The sequence below is a fragment of the Tympanuchus pallidicinctus genome, unplaced genomic scaffold (assembly GCF_026119805.1).
Source record: "Tympanuchus pallidicinctus isolate F22 unplaced genomic scaffold, pur_lepc_1.0 scaffold1, whole genome shotgun sequence".
Classification (NCBI taxonomy): Eukaryota; Metazoa; Chordata; class Aves; order Galliformes; family Phasianidae; genus Tympanuchus; species Tympanuchus pallidicinctus.
In genome coordinates, this window is record NW_026294618.1 from 10,460,013 (window position 1) to 10,475,425 (window position 15,413).

Genomic DNA, 15,413 nt, shown 5'->3' on the forward strand with positions numbered 1-15,413 from the left:
ATTGCATGGTCCATATGGCTTGGCTGACACAAGTAGCTGTAAGGATAACATCACTTTGTAGGAGCACTGGGACTCAGCTCTCTCCAGCTCTGTGCAGTAGCAGAGTGGAAGAGAGATGTAAACCAAACTGCTCCTTTATTCACCATTTTTGATACCTCAGATATATCTCAGCCATCGAAAGCCTAAGCTACTGCAGCTTGTAGGTCTGTTAATAAAAAATCCAAAAACAATTATACATTAACTAATACAGAACTAATACAGAATAGTGGAATAACTACTTTTTGTTTGGCCATCAAGTCTTCAGATGTCATTACTCTAAGCAGACTTTACAAGTTGCTATACTGTAGAGGAATAGAGAAACACTTCTGTTAATTATGGTGTCATTATTTAGAAGAAACTGCTGCTTAGTTTCCTGCTTTACACTTTTACTAGCCATTTTACTACACTAGCTGAGCACAGACCTTCTCACTGAGTATAGCACACTGTGGAATATCATTCTCCTTATTCCTTAGAATAAGTTTTACAGTGCATGCACAGTAATGTTACAAGGACACATTGGATGATAAATACATACATTATGTACACTAAAATATATAAATAAAAACAAATAAGCAAATAATATATATATTCATATATAGAAATATATACACTCATATACATTATAAATATATGTATATAAGTGAATGTCTGCCTATTTCAGGTTCATTTAGTGTGAGAAAAACAGGTGATCAGGACAAGATCACTGGGTGTGATTTGTCTAGATAACCTCATGCATCCCTTTAGCCTGCACACATTCTCATGCACAATGGGGAAAAAAAAGAAAAAAAAAAAAGAAGGACAAAGAACATTCCAACAAAGTCATCAGGACTATATCTCAAGAGACATTTGAACAGCAGACCTGTAGGCTGAAAAGATAAGCTGCATAGATGTGCCAGCACTAGCTTACACTTCATTTTCTCTCCTGCCATGTTCATCATGATAGAGTGCAAATGTCAAGGGTTCTGCTGCAGCCAGGGACCTCCTTGCCTTGGAGCTGGTGGTTCCTGCAACCGCCTCCATTCATAGCCAACTGAATGCTCCACATCTGCTCCAGACAAAGACAAACAAAAGATGTTAAATGAGTTTCCAGAGGGGGACTAGAAGTGCTGAAGGGGCAGGCCTCTGTTCTCATTTGAGAGCCATGGACGGTTGCAAGATGATAAGAAAGTTTTTAAGATTGCTGTCATGTCTAGGCATTCTAGATGTTTGTTCAGGGACAAGATTTAGCGGAGAGTTAGGGTGGTATGGTTAGATTGTGGTTGGACTCGATGATCTTTAAGGTCTTTTCCAACCTGAGTGATTGTATGATTCTATGATTCTTCATGTACTATCAGCATTTTTGACTGTTTCATTGGAAGCATAACAGTTAAGAGGCAGTCTGAGAAACTTCTTATCTGCACTGTGCTGATGGGAAACCACCCTCTCCGTAATGGAGGCTATGTACCATTAAGGAGGTCACAAGAGCAGAAGCCAAATCAGTTCTCTGGCATGGAAGGGTTTACTTCAGGTTGACTTCACACTAAATGCCCAACAGAATGATTGTCTATGGTTAGAGGACATATTACAGTGCTACTTATGGACTGCATAGGCTAATCCTCAGTGTTACAAAGCTTTATTTTGAGGTATTTCCCAGGCTACAAAAATCAGAAGACAAAAATAATCTACCCAGACTCCCTGCCCTGTTCACAGAAAGACTTGTGCACCAAAAAGTGATATTCCAGAGCTCAGGAAACAGTGTTCTGTGGTATTCTGAGATGAACTATCAGGGATTTTGTTGTAAAATCTCTGTATTACATACAATACTATACATACAATACTGTGTGCTATACTTAAGGATGAGTTGGAGCAGTCTCCTGAAGATGCAGAAGTAGCAGTAGTACACAGAATAATCTGAGGAAGATCCAGCACTGCCTTCCTCTCACAAAGCATGAGTTGTGGATCTGATAGTGCCGACTGAAATTCTGAATTGGATGAGTTGATTAAAGTAAATAAATCTATAGAATCTGCTTTCCTGCTTGCATCTGCAGATTCCTCCTCCTGGTTTTAGTTGTACATCAAAAGAACTTTTCATAGATAAGCTGGTCACGTGTATGTCATTGTCCAAACTGTGTATGGACACTCTATCCTGTGTTTGACAGCAGTGGGAAGTAAAAAGCAATCACATTTGTGTAGCAGAAGAAACAAAGAACAAGTAAGTACTTTGGCATCATTGGCTCCTTTATCATTCTCTCTTCTATCTAATTAACTTCTTTAGAAAGCATCAGGTACATTTCTTTAGGGTGCTTTCCTTCTTAGACTGTTCCCAGCCAGTAGGAGAGACTTGGATATCTTTGCTCTGTGCTGCCCTCCAACCTTATCCAGGAAAGCTCTGCATCTTCAAGCCTTTCGGTATGCTTTTACACAGTAAGATATATAATGCATAATGTCTATCTAATGCTGTAAATTTTCTGTGCCAGTCCAGACATTATTCATAACACTGCAAAACCAGATTGTATAGGGCCATGGAGAACCTGATCTAGTGGGTGGCAGCTGTTCCCTCAGTAGGGGAGTTGGAAACAGATGATCTTTTAGGCACCTTCCAGTCCAAGCCGTTTCAGATAATTGTGTTTCAGGACCAAAAGACAGCATACAGTGACAAAGGAGAACCATAGTCAAGTGATATATTGTGTGGATATGGCCAGTGTACTCTGGAGAAACAGGCTGGATGTGACCATTCTGCACTACTTGGTCTACCGATGGACAGCTGGCTGAATTTGAGGCAGCAGTGTGCTCAAGTGGCCAAGAAGGCCAATGGCCTCCTGGCTTGTATCAGAAATGGTATGGTGAGCAGGACTAGGGAAGTCCTGCCCCTGTACTCAGCATTGGTGAGGCCTCACCTCAAGTCCTGTGTTCAGTTTTGGGCACCTCAATACAGAAAGGACATTGGGGTGCTGGAGGAGGTCCAAAGAAGGGCAGGAAGGCTTGTAAAGGCTTGGAGAATATGGCCTATGAGGAGCAACTGAAGGAACTGGGGCTGTTTAGTCTGGGGAAGAGGAGACTGAGGGGAGACCTTATTGCTCTCTTCTAATACCTGAAAGGTGATTGCAGTGGGAGTGCGGCTGGTCTCTTCTCACTTTTGACAGGTGACAGGATGAGGGGAAACGGCCTCAAGTTACTCCAGGGTAAACTTAGGTTGGATATCAGGGAAAAACTTCTTTATAGAAAGGGTTGTTAAGCACTGGAAGCTCCCCAGGGAGGTGGTTGAGTCACCATCCCTAGATGTGTTTAAAAAACTTTTGGATGTGGTGCTCAGAGACATGATTTAGCAGAAGGCTGTTAGGGTAGTATGGCTACATTGTGGTTGGACTTGATCTTGAAGGTCTTTTCCAACCTGAGCTATTGTAGATTATTTGGGCTTGAATCACTCCCTGGAGCAGTGCTTTTAGTAAGAGAAACAGCCTCTATGATTCACTTTCTCATCTTTTCTTCACAGAGTTTTTGCAGAGCTGTGACAGTTACATGAATTTTCATGGATAAGACAGACAACTAGAGAGCCATGTAGGTGCAACCACAAAGCAAAAGAAATCAGATGCATCACAAGGAACTTCCTTCAAATCTTGTTCAGTCAAGCTTAATGGATCTAGAATTGGATGTGACTCGTCTAGCAGTGTTTCCAGGAGCCTTTAAAATGATACTGAGGCAACATAACACAGCAAGTGAATAAAACACAACTAATTGAAGGGAACCTGACAGAACAGTTTTGTTGTTTTTTAGTACTAAATTAAAAACAAAATGCACATCTCTCTTTATGGGAGATTTATTTTTACCTTTAAGAGTCATGGATGTTATTTAAAATATCAGCTGAAGAGAGTAACAGTAACACCTAGCTGTTAGACCAGTACTCAGCAGATCTCGAAATGCTTTAAATGGAGTCCATGTAACGTACCCACTTTGGACAGATACAGGAGTTGAAAGAACAAAAAATCAGATCAGTATTTTTCCTTCATTCATTCATTCATTCATTCATTCATTCATTCATTCATTCATTCCAGAAATAGAAATCAGTTTGCTGGATTCCCAGACTGTAGCCAATTGCTCAAGCTGAGCTGTCTTTGAGCAGGAGCATTTCAACCATGATGTAATTGGTCTTAGCAAGAAGACTCTTTGATGGAAACAAGATTTCTCACAAGCACGATGCTGAAACTATTCTTCATCTGAATGGATCAGATTGCTATTTTTTGTGAAATAGTTTTCTGCATTGTGAATGGCTCAAGGATCCTGGCCAGAAGCTCTAAGCATACTCGCCAGTTCTGTGGGCTGAGATGACTGGACAAAGGCCCATTGGTAGCAAACTAGGAGCAACATCAGTTTGGCTGACACGCCTGAAAGCTGTGTTGCCATTCAGCAAGACCTGGATAGGCTGGAGAGCTGGGCAGAAAAAAAACGGATGAGGTTTAACAAAAGCAAGTGTAGAGTCTTGCATCTGGGGAGGAATAATTCCATGCACCAGTACAGGTTGGGGAATGACCTGCTGGAAGGGAGCCCTGCGGAAAGGGACCTGGGTGTCCTGGTGGACGACAGGTTGGCCATGAGCCAGCAGTGTGCCCTTGTGGCCAAAAAGGCCAATGGCATCCTGGGGTGCATTAAAAAGAGCGTGGCCAGCAGGTCGAAGGAGGTGATCCTCCCCCTCTACTCTGCCCTGGTAAGACCTCATCTGGAGTACTGTGTCCAGTTCTGGGCTCCCCAGTACAAAAATGACAGGGATCTCTTGGAAAGAGTCCAGCGGAGGGCCACGAAGATGGTGAAGGGCCTGGAGCATCTCCCCTATGAGGAAAGGCTGAGTGAACTGAGTCTGTTCAGCCTTGAGAAAAGAAGACTGAGAGGGGACCTGATCCAGGTCTATAAATATCTAAGGTGTGGGGGGCAGAATGGCGAGGCCGAACTCTTTTCAGTGGTGAGTGGAGACAGGACAAGGGGAAACGGCTGGAAATTGCAGCATAGGAAGTTCTGCACAAATGTGCACAAGAACTTCTTTACAGTGAGGTGACGGAGCACTGGAACAGGCTGCCCAGGGAGGTGGTGGAGTCTCCTTCTCTGGAGATGTTCAAGACCTGCCTGGATGCCTACCTGTGCGACCTGGTGTAGGGAACCTGCTTTGGCAGGGGGGTTGGACTCGATGATCTCTGGAGGTTCCATCCAACCCCTACAGTTCTGTGATTCTGTGATTCTGTGATTTCTCAGTGCAAAACCCATCTTGGAAGTACCAGTGAACTGTACACTGTACAGAACAGAGAGGCCTGGAAAAGAAGTCAAGAAACCAAAGAACCAGATAAAAAAATATACTTCTAAGCTCAGCTTTCCTTGAGACTGTTTAAAAGAACAAACATTGATTTGGACATGCTTACACAACTAACCAAAAAAGTCTAGTGAGAAAACTTAGTGAATTCTGCAAGACAGCATTGAAGTAAAAGCAACAGAAGAGACTTTCAAATAAAACTTTTCAATTTAACCTGGAGTATCTTCCACAATACAGTTCAGTGATTATGGCAAGAGACTAGGAGTTGAGACTACTAAGGTTTATTCATAACCTTACAATCTACCATAGCATGATATAATTGCTCAGGTTGGAAAAGACCTTCATGATCATCAAGTCCATCATCTAACCATACCATCCTAACAGCTCATTGTCAGTCAGCTGCAGAGAACTTAATGCTCCCTAATGTCTCAGGAATCTTCATACTTCAGTAACATTTGCATAATTTCTGAAGGATTTCAATACGAAATACATATTCAAGACCAATTACAGCAGAAGCAAATACTGCAACTAGCTGCAGCTAATATATTTCCAAGTACTAATCCATAATGAGGCAAACTAAGAACTTCACTCCAGTACAAACTGGAGACTCCAGCAGAAACACATTCTAAGGAAATGTGGCAAATGAGGGAGTTCACTGTGACTGAATTTGATAGAATGGGGTCTGTATGAGTTATGTGTGGTGTAACTTGTGATAGGTTCAAGAAGAATAAGACCAACAAGACCACTGTGATCAGTTATTCTGACCTCCTGCTTAACACAAGCTACGAGGCTTCCCCGAATCCTTGCGAACACAAATCTTTCTTTCCCATAGAATGGAAAATCATAAAGGTATACATTACCCAGAGGAACTTCAGTTTATATTACTTAGAGTTCTATGAATAATTTCTGTTCGTGCTGTAGGACATTAACTGAAATGGAGCTGTTCTATCTCAACTGGATCACAAATGAAACACCCTATAATATGCATAGAAGCACTCGTATGGTATAAATAATAATTTTAATCAGTCACTGAAATAATAATATAAAGTTCATTTTATTAACATTTGAAAAATAAATGTCTTCACCTCCCTCAATAGGACTTTAAAGGAGGAAGGTTTTACATTCCCTATGAAAAAAATAAAGCAAAAAATGTTTAGAGAAAGGAGTGATCTGACTGGTTAGAGATCACAGATCACTAATAATAATAAGCTCCAATGTCAGATGCCAAACAGCTGCAGCCCTCTTAAACCCAAGTCCTCTTTCTTGGATCATACGGCAAGTTTGGAAAAGAGGTGATTGCCAAACCTATCATGAAATGTAGGCAGGAATTTTTCACTGAATAAATCAATGTCACTCTTGATAAAACCATACACAGGTTCCTTGTCATGACAGAATGCTGCAAATGGATCCACATAATGAAGATAGAATCCATGAAGAGAGAAAACACAAATCTGGATCAAACAGTCTAGTAAACAACCCATTGAAAAGCAGAAGGTGATAGGTGTAGAATTTATTGGATATAATGCTAAATATTGCATGCTTTCCCACTACAGGACAAGGTACTGTGCAGTTTATTCCAATGCATTTTGCCACCTGGTGTAATAATGTATAAATTTCAAAAGGAATTACTTGGAAAAGTTGGATGATTATGCCTGTGAGATTTTTTCTCTTTACATGGTGAATGTCATGGTGTCAGAATTTCAATTTATATATTTAAGAATTATGGAAAGATTTAAACTCTCAATATGGAATATTCATCACCTGTAAGTGCCAAATATCCCAACTTTACAGATACTGGAAAAGCAGTTCATCTACCATTCCTTGTCAGCCCATCTCATTGACCTCATGCCCTACAAACTATGTAAATATACATCACGGCAAGAATTGTTAATTTTCAGCACTTTGTTTGATGGAAACAAGGTGAATTTCAGAAAAGCACTGAGTATCCAGGCTCCTAAAAGACCCACAGAAGAGCCATACAACCTCAGATGAGCAGCATCTAAAGTTCCTGCTTCAGAAAGCATTTATGCTGTTGAGCACCATTCTCTGCCTTAATCCATTCACACTTCATCAGATGTCAGAGCAGCAGCGCCATAGACTAAAATGTGTAACCTGCCAGTACACAGGCAAAAACAGGACTTCAAACAAACAGGCAAACAAACAAAGAACTTTTATAATCTTCAGGATATTTTTTTCTTCTTGCTTTACTGGAAATAAGTTACGCATTACTTTGTAATGGGAAAACAAGCAATATCTGACTTAGATAAGGGTGTTTTCTCTCTGATTTACTCTGTTGTCTGAGTTTGTTAAAACCAGGTTCTTCCTGCCAAGCTCCATCCAGGATAATCCAGAATTCATACTTAACAAAGAGTAGCATTGCAGCAAAAAAAAATATTTATAGAGAGACAGAAAAGAATTCTCCTTAGTGAAGGAAGATGGGTTTGCATAAAAGACCCTGGCCTGCACTATTGCAAAGACATACATTTCTACACCTCTGTAAAACTTAGCAACCCACTGTAAAAACAAAGCTCACATCCGAGAGTGGTGAGTGGTGGCTCCCAAGGCAGAGGCGACTGTCCTCAATTCTCTGGCTCTTTGTGCACAACAAGAGGGGAATGGAGATGAAATGCTGCAGGTGATCAAACCGATTCATCAAATCTGAGCCACTTATTAGAAAACTGAGTGGTATGATTGATACAAAATGCATGAACAAGGGGGGAAGTGTCTGAAAAAATCATCCTGTCAGTTTAGAATTTACACTTCCAAATGCAGCTGTGAATCTATGGACATAGGACTCAGTTCAACACTGAATCTAGACCAGTACATTCATTCACAGCTGAAAAAATATAATTTCCTTCTCATTTGTCACTGCTGACATCACATTGGTTACAGTAATTGATTGGGAACAGGTCTCAAGACTTTTTTTCTGCCTATGCTGTTTGGAAGGATCAAATATGGCCCTGTAACATCACTGAGTGGGAGAAAGGGAGTCTTTGAAGCAAGTGGATACTTAATATGATCCAGATGAGGCTAAAATAGCTTTTCCAAGGGAACGCCCTCACGCTCACTCTCTGACTCAGTTATCTAGTTTTGCCTGTATTTTATCTGAAAGGCTTACACAGGTTGGCTCTCTATCTGTCCCCTCCATCCTCCCGTGTAGGTGCTTGAATATAACTTACAAAACACCTAGGGGCTAGGATACTGCTGCCATGGGCCTCCACATCGTCTGTGAGTGCTCAATGACACTTGTGTTGGAGAAAAGGCAGGGAATTGCCACTTTTTGCCTGGAGATAATTCTGTAGTCTGTGTACTGAGACGAGGTTGGAGAGAGGAGAGTTTTATTTGTGACTTGTGAAGGATCATTGAACCACTAATTTGCTCAGTGCTGACAAAACTGATGCATCTGGGGGCTGAAAGCAAAGGGGAAGCACATGAAGCACTCTGGCATGTCCTTGTCCACTTACCAAACTCTTGATACATCTCCATGATGGATCCATCTCATATGTAAAAAATTATCACCCTCTGTGGTCCACTTGCTATTATGATAAACAGTATTATAATGTTTCCTTTGATAACTTTTATCCAGGCACATGTGGAAAACATAATAATCCAAGGAATTCCAGAAATTGTAGAACTTTTTTCTAAAATTTGAAGTAAAATGCAGTGCTATAAAAACCCATATGAAATGGTTTATGTCCTTCCTTCCTTCCTTCCGTCCTTCCTTCCTTCCTTCCTTCCGTCCTTCCTTCCTTCCTTTACTTTCCTTTCTCTCTTCTCTGCTTTTTTTTTTTCTTCCCATTTTGCCCTAGACTGTAATACAAAGGGGTACTCTGGAAAAAAAATCTTACTTTTCTTGTTTTCCTTTCCTGTCTCCTAATGCATGTTCTAGTTCTCCAGTGTATATTAGCTTTGCTTTTATCCTGCTGGTTGGTTTCTTTGGTGTTTCTACTGTTGTTTGTTTGTCTTAGGGGAGTATTTACATTGCTGCCATGTATTTTGCTCAGATGAAAATATTTTCTGCATACCAATGCTTGTGCCTAGTTGCAGTGACATTGCTGTTATTTTCATTATTAATTTCACTGTAAAGCCCTAGTGATCACAAAGTGACAAAAGGCTAGGATAAAAGACGACATCAGCCCCCAAAGCATTTACAGAAGTCAAATTTCAATTTTTTTTTTTTTAAAAGTACTCTTTATAAAATGAGCTTTCACTGACTCTAGTCATGTGTTACAACACAGTATTCACACATTATCTTCTGTAAGCAATATCATAATACTTCGATAAGATGATGGAACTGCTACCATTACCTCCATACTTTTTTATCAGAGATCAAATTAAGTTTGGGTGCTTGGTAAGAACTTAAAGAACTGAATGAGGGTATGGTTAGAGGTAGAAAGTAGAAGACAGTAAAGGAGAGCTTGGAGAGCCTAACTGAGGGGCTCCACTGACAAGGGCATTTCTGGGAAGGTCTGGTGTCAGTTTCTCACTTTCCTTCATGTCTTCCTGCATGCCTGCCTGAATGTTTAGGAGGAAATGGTGCTTTCATGGCCCCTTTTCTAGGACTCAGACACAAACTCTTTTTTTCTATTCTGAATAAAACCTTGTTATAGGAAGAGTTTACTAGGGTAATATTAAGTAATATTGAAGCTGTCAGTTGGACTTCTTTCACTTATGCTTTCTGTTCTTATGTCATTTTCCTCTAATGATTGAAGTTGAGGCAGTGCAATGCTTAGACTGGCTCTGTCATGGACCACAGTATCAGTGAACGATGACGTTGCCCAATTTTACCCCAGATTCTCAATGCATGGACTTCTCCAATATATGGTGAGGGACATTTTTTGCAAGAAGCAACCCTGTAAACAACATGGACATTATCATCAGCATCTCTACAGTAGCTGTAATTTTATAAAATTAAGACAAAACCTGACTTCCCAGACAATATTACCATGCCTTTCAAATAGCCTACCTAGATCACATTGGTAAAACGCTGCTATCTTTACTTATTATTGTACATTAGGTGCTATGTAATGTCTGTGCCTTGTAAATATTTGATTGTAAATTCAAATACCTGTAAAATTCACAGTTAAGTATTACCCACAGATAGATTGAAACACAGATGTTTCTTGCTGGACTTCTTCCAGAAAGTTGGAGCTAATACCTTGACTTCCCTTGGCTTCTCTAGCATAATGGCTACACACTCCTGTGTGCCAGGAGTGTGGCTGGGACTTATGAATTCAGAGAAATCTTAGAACTCCTTGACTTTAATGATTGGACATTTCCCCAGACATTGCTATTGATTACACTAGACAGTTATGTGTATCAATTCTACTTATTACCATCCCTACCCATCCCTTCTCTGTTACCCCATTTGCAACTCTCACATCCTTTTACTGTGTGCACTCATCACCCCTGCCACAGTCATTCACAGTATTTCACAGGTTTCCTCCTACTTTGAAACACCCAATGCTTTGATTCCTCTTCATATCCCTTCTATTCTTCCTGCTGTAGAAATTTTCTGCTTCCAATGCTCTGCTCCTCTCCAAAGCTTCAGATCCAACATAAATAACTTTACCACAGTGGCCTTCATTGAGTGTATAAAAGACTAAGAAAAAAAGACTTTTTGAAGAACGTTTAAAATCATCCTGCTTGTCATATACTCCGGTGTTTTTCTTATAGCACAAGTACCAGGCAACAATATTAACTTGTAAATGGTCCATGAAACAGTTCACAAATGTCATGTATCTCACCACAAATGTCAGAAAATTCTAGAAAATGGGTACATAAGCACAGTGAACACTGTGCTATATCTCCTCTACTTACTCCTGAATAAATACCAATTTTTTCCCAGTCACTCAGAACAGCAGGCAAATAACATCAGAAAATATCTTGCTTTACCCCCCTTAGGCCTCCTAAGCAATCATTTTCTCTGTTTCCCAAGCCTGTGGAGCAGTGACAAATTGTCAGATACTATAACTGGGTTATAACAGCAGAGATGTCAGTGCTCTATCTGCCCAGAACTAGTGCCTGCTTCCCCACTTGGCTGAATAGTCTTGCCCTCATCCTACTTCAGCATTTCCTGTATATAAAGACTGTACATAACACTGGTGTCTATACTTGCCAATCTATTGCTGCAATAGAAACCAAGAGGAAAAACATCAGTCCAACAACTCAAAGCATCTGGCTGCTCACTGCAAGGAATAGAGCTAATTGCAACAGGACTTTCAGATGTATGAACATGGGTTGGAAAGGACTTACCACCTTCAGACTGACCAGAGATTATGAGGATAACGTTTTAAGGAGGAAATTGTTTGTGGTTGGTAGCAATGAGGGGGGAAAAATGTTGAATACTTTCCGAACTATGAGCAGGATTAAACAAAGTGGCTTTCAGAGGCATTTCCCTTATCAAAATGTCTTGCAAAATCTGAGGGTGAGGAAATGATTGGAGAACTCTCAACTTTTCAGAACATGTGAAAATACAGCCCAGAAACTGGCGGAGAACAGCTTTCCACAAGAGGAGAACTGACAGAGAAAAACCTTGCAATGACCCAGGAGGCGATGGGAAAGGGCAGGGAGATTAATGTGATTCTGAGCAGACAAGCAGCCCTTATGGAAAACATGCTACATGGAGCTTCCCTCCCACTCTCCTTTCCCTGGCACTGTCCTGCAGACTCAAGCAACTTCATCTCTGGATCCTCAGGCATCCAAGCAGTCATCAGACTGGAAAAGGAAAAACCTCAGGGACCCAAAACACAGCTTCTTTTCACAGGAAAGGTCCACAGCAGTGCCCACCTCAGAATCCTCCAACCCAAACAAGACATTATTGCTGCAACAGCGTTGCTTCCAACTTTTCAGATTCCTGAAGGGTCATCCAGCAGAAAACCACAGTCACAAACAGCTGTAACCTGTAATGTTCAGGGCGGTGGGAGCTGTCTGTATTGCTCTGTCACTGATAAATTCAAAACATAGCACTTGCCCTGCTTTCCATTTTTTCTTTTTCTTTTCCTTTTTTTAATTCATAATGTTTACAGTACGTATCCACCATTTTTCTGCATTTGTATCTTTGCACTTGTAGTTTTCAGAACAAAAGAAATGCTTTTACTCCACTGCTATTCTTTTAGTTGACCTTTGATAGTAAAAATGTATCCACTAGACTTTCAGAAAATAACTTTTAAAAAGTCTTAAACCAGAATTCATAAGAAGACATTTTGCAAACACCTTTTTTTTTTTTTTTCTTTTTTCTTTTTTTTTTTCCCTAAAATTCTTTATAAAGCTAAATAAAGCATTAGTAAAATTGACACCAGGCAGTAACGGCACAGGCTACTTTAAGTGTTTATTGAGCTAAACTTAGGTACTTACATGAAATGTTTTCTGGAGAGTTTCAAATTTCTTAATAGAAATCACACGTATGGAATTTAGAAATACTCCCCTCTCCAGACTCAAAACACAGAACAACTCTCATCAACTGTTATCTCCTAATTTGAAGGAAATTTCTCTTGGCGTTCCTGATGCAGTCTACAGTTCTGGAGCCCAAAGATTAATAGATCAAGTTTGTTCTTTGCAAAAGCTCTCCATCTACACTACATGCAGTTCAGGTTCGTAAATTGGACAAGGTTTAGGAGGTACCTTGGACCAAACATGACAACCAAATGGTTTGAAGTAGTAAAAATCCCCAATGACTTATTTGCTTCCTGATTTCCAGGAGTTGATTTTGCGCTCAAGGAGCTGATCCAGTTTAGTGATCTCTCAAATAAATTTAACTTTAATCATATAATCATAGAGTCATTAAGGTTGGAAAAGACCACTAGCCCAACCATCAAGTCATCACCACGATATCACTAAACTATGTCCCTCAGTGCCACATCCACACATTTCTTGAACATCTCCAGAGGCGGTGACTCCACCAGCTCCCTGGGCAATCTGCACCAATGCCTCCACCACTCTTTCCGAGATTAAATGTTTCCTAATATCCAACCTGAACCTCGCCTGGCACAACTTACAGCCATTCCCCCTCATCCTATCACTGTAACCTGGGAGAAGGGACTGATACCTATCTTGCTACAACCTCCTTTCAGGAAGCTGTTGGGAGCGATAAGTTCTCCCCGGAGCTTCCACTTCTCCAGACTGAAACCTACAAATTTTGAGCTAATGTTTTTTAAAAGGCCCAAAACGGTGATAATTCTTGAAATCAGAAGACCAGTGTCATCTTACCTGCTTTCTCTAAGTGTATGTTCCAGAGCCATCCTGAAATTTTCTAGGTAATTATAAGGGTAATTTATTACTGTTGTTGTTCTTATTATTCAGTTAATGGATTATCAAGACAGGTAGAATCTGTAGGAACTGAGGATAAAACATGACTAATTCCCCCTCAGTGTCAGTGCCTGACAAAGGCATTGCCTATGTCAGCAGACTGCCAAAGCCTGGACACAGACCCACCACTGTCACCCAAACACACACAGATTGTTCCCCAACCCCATTTTAGGGACCAGACACTTCCTAAATAAACCTTAGGCATATTCCATGTAACACAGCTTTGTTATGGTGTCAAAACCTCACAGTAGGAATGCGTGTCTTGCCATTCCAGTTGGCCTCAGAGACAAATCACAGTCCTTGGCCCATTTAATTTTCTAGTCCAGATGTTGTTTCTCTGCCTGTAGTGGACCTGGGACCTCACTTTCACTAAAAATAGAGAAATGAGCTGCTGCAGTCCGAGCACTGTGCATTAGATCATTATGAATCCTTCTGGAACTGCCTGATTAATCCGTTGTTATCCAGACACTCTGCCGGCACCCTGTCACTGCCTCCCGCCCCATCCTGCGGCACAACCCATCCCGTCAGGTAACACTCAGTTCAAAGGCCCAGCAGGGCACTGTGCGAGGTGAGCTGTCGCCAGACTTGTGCTGTGAGAGAATGCCATGTGAACTGGGAAAGCCTGTAAGGAACATGCCGTAAATGTGAGGACAGACTATTTCCCATCAGATACAAAAAATATACAGAGGGGCTAGCCTAAAAGGCTTTTGTTTTCAATGTTCTCTTCTCAGAAGTTATAAGAGGAAGCAATACTGTTATGTACTGTACAATACTATATATTCTATAATTGCAAAATAAAAATCATGTTAGTCATGGGATCTCGCTCTAATCTGAGTCCCTGCTGCTATTTAGGACCAATACTGAAGCTCATTTCAGTTATCTAAAGCTGTATGCATATTCTTTTTCTATTTGCCTATTGACATTCAGCCTGTTCCAGAGAACCAAAGTACATTCTATATTTTCCCGAAGGGTCTTTCTAGCAATTAGGCTGCAAATTAATTTTCTCTCTTGCTGAAATTGTCTCAGAATAGAGGAGACGATAAGTGTTCGAGTATTAAGGTGTAGCTTGGGTTGCAGAGATGACTGTGACCATATATTTGAACACACTTCTATCTGTACCCTTCTATCTTCTACTATCTTCAACTTATTTTTGTCCAATCTTTCCATTTTTGCCTTTTTTCCATTTTACTCATGTTCACATGCCATTCTTGCTTTTTTTCCTTTTTTCTTTCTCTTTCTTTTGCTTTTTCTTTTTCCTTCTGATTTTAGTTCTAGACTTCTAACACAGCAAATCACTGCTCCACAGTTTAATGTATGTTTAAGTCAGTGTGCATCAGAAGAGCTTTCCCACTGTTTCTCTACATCCCAACCCTCTTCCTTCACCTATTCTCAACTGCAGTGGTCAATTTTCCCATATCCAAAAATCTGTGAATGCCACTAGTGTTCAGTGAACAAATCACCTTCATTTTTCAACATGGGACAAGAAGTGAGTTTTCATTATTTTCAAAAATGTTTGCTGTATTCAACCCAAATTACCTCATGTTATTTAGTTCCAAACTGACATCCACTGTTGGGAGTCACAATGCTGGTTGTGACAGTTTGGCAGAATCATAAGGAAATCAGAATAATAATACTAGTTTCTAGCAAGCATCTGATTTTCTCTTTATAGGCAGAGGCTTGCACTTGTCTGATGGGGCTTCCATGCCACTGTTATGTCTTCTGTCCTATTAGAAGACTACTGTATGTGCTGGAACAAAGGCTACGTGCTGAGAGGAGCATATCTATCTTCATG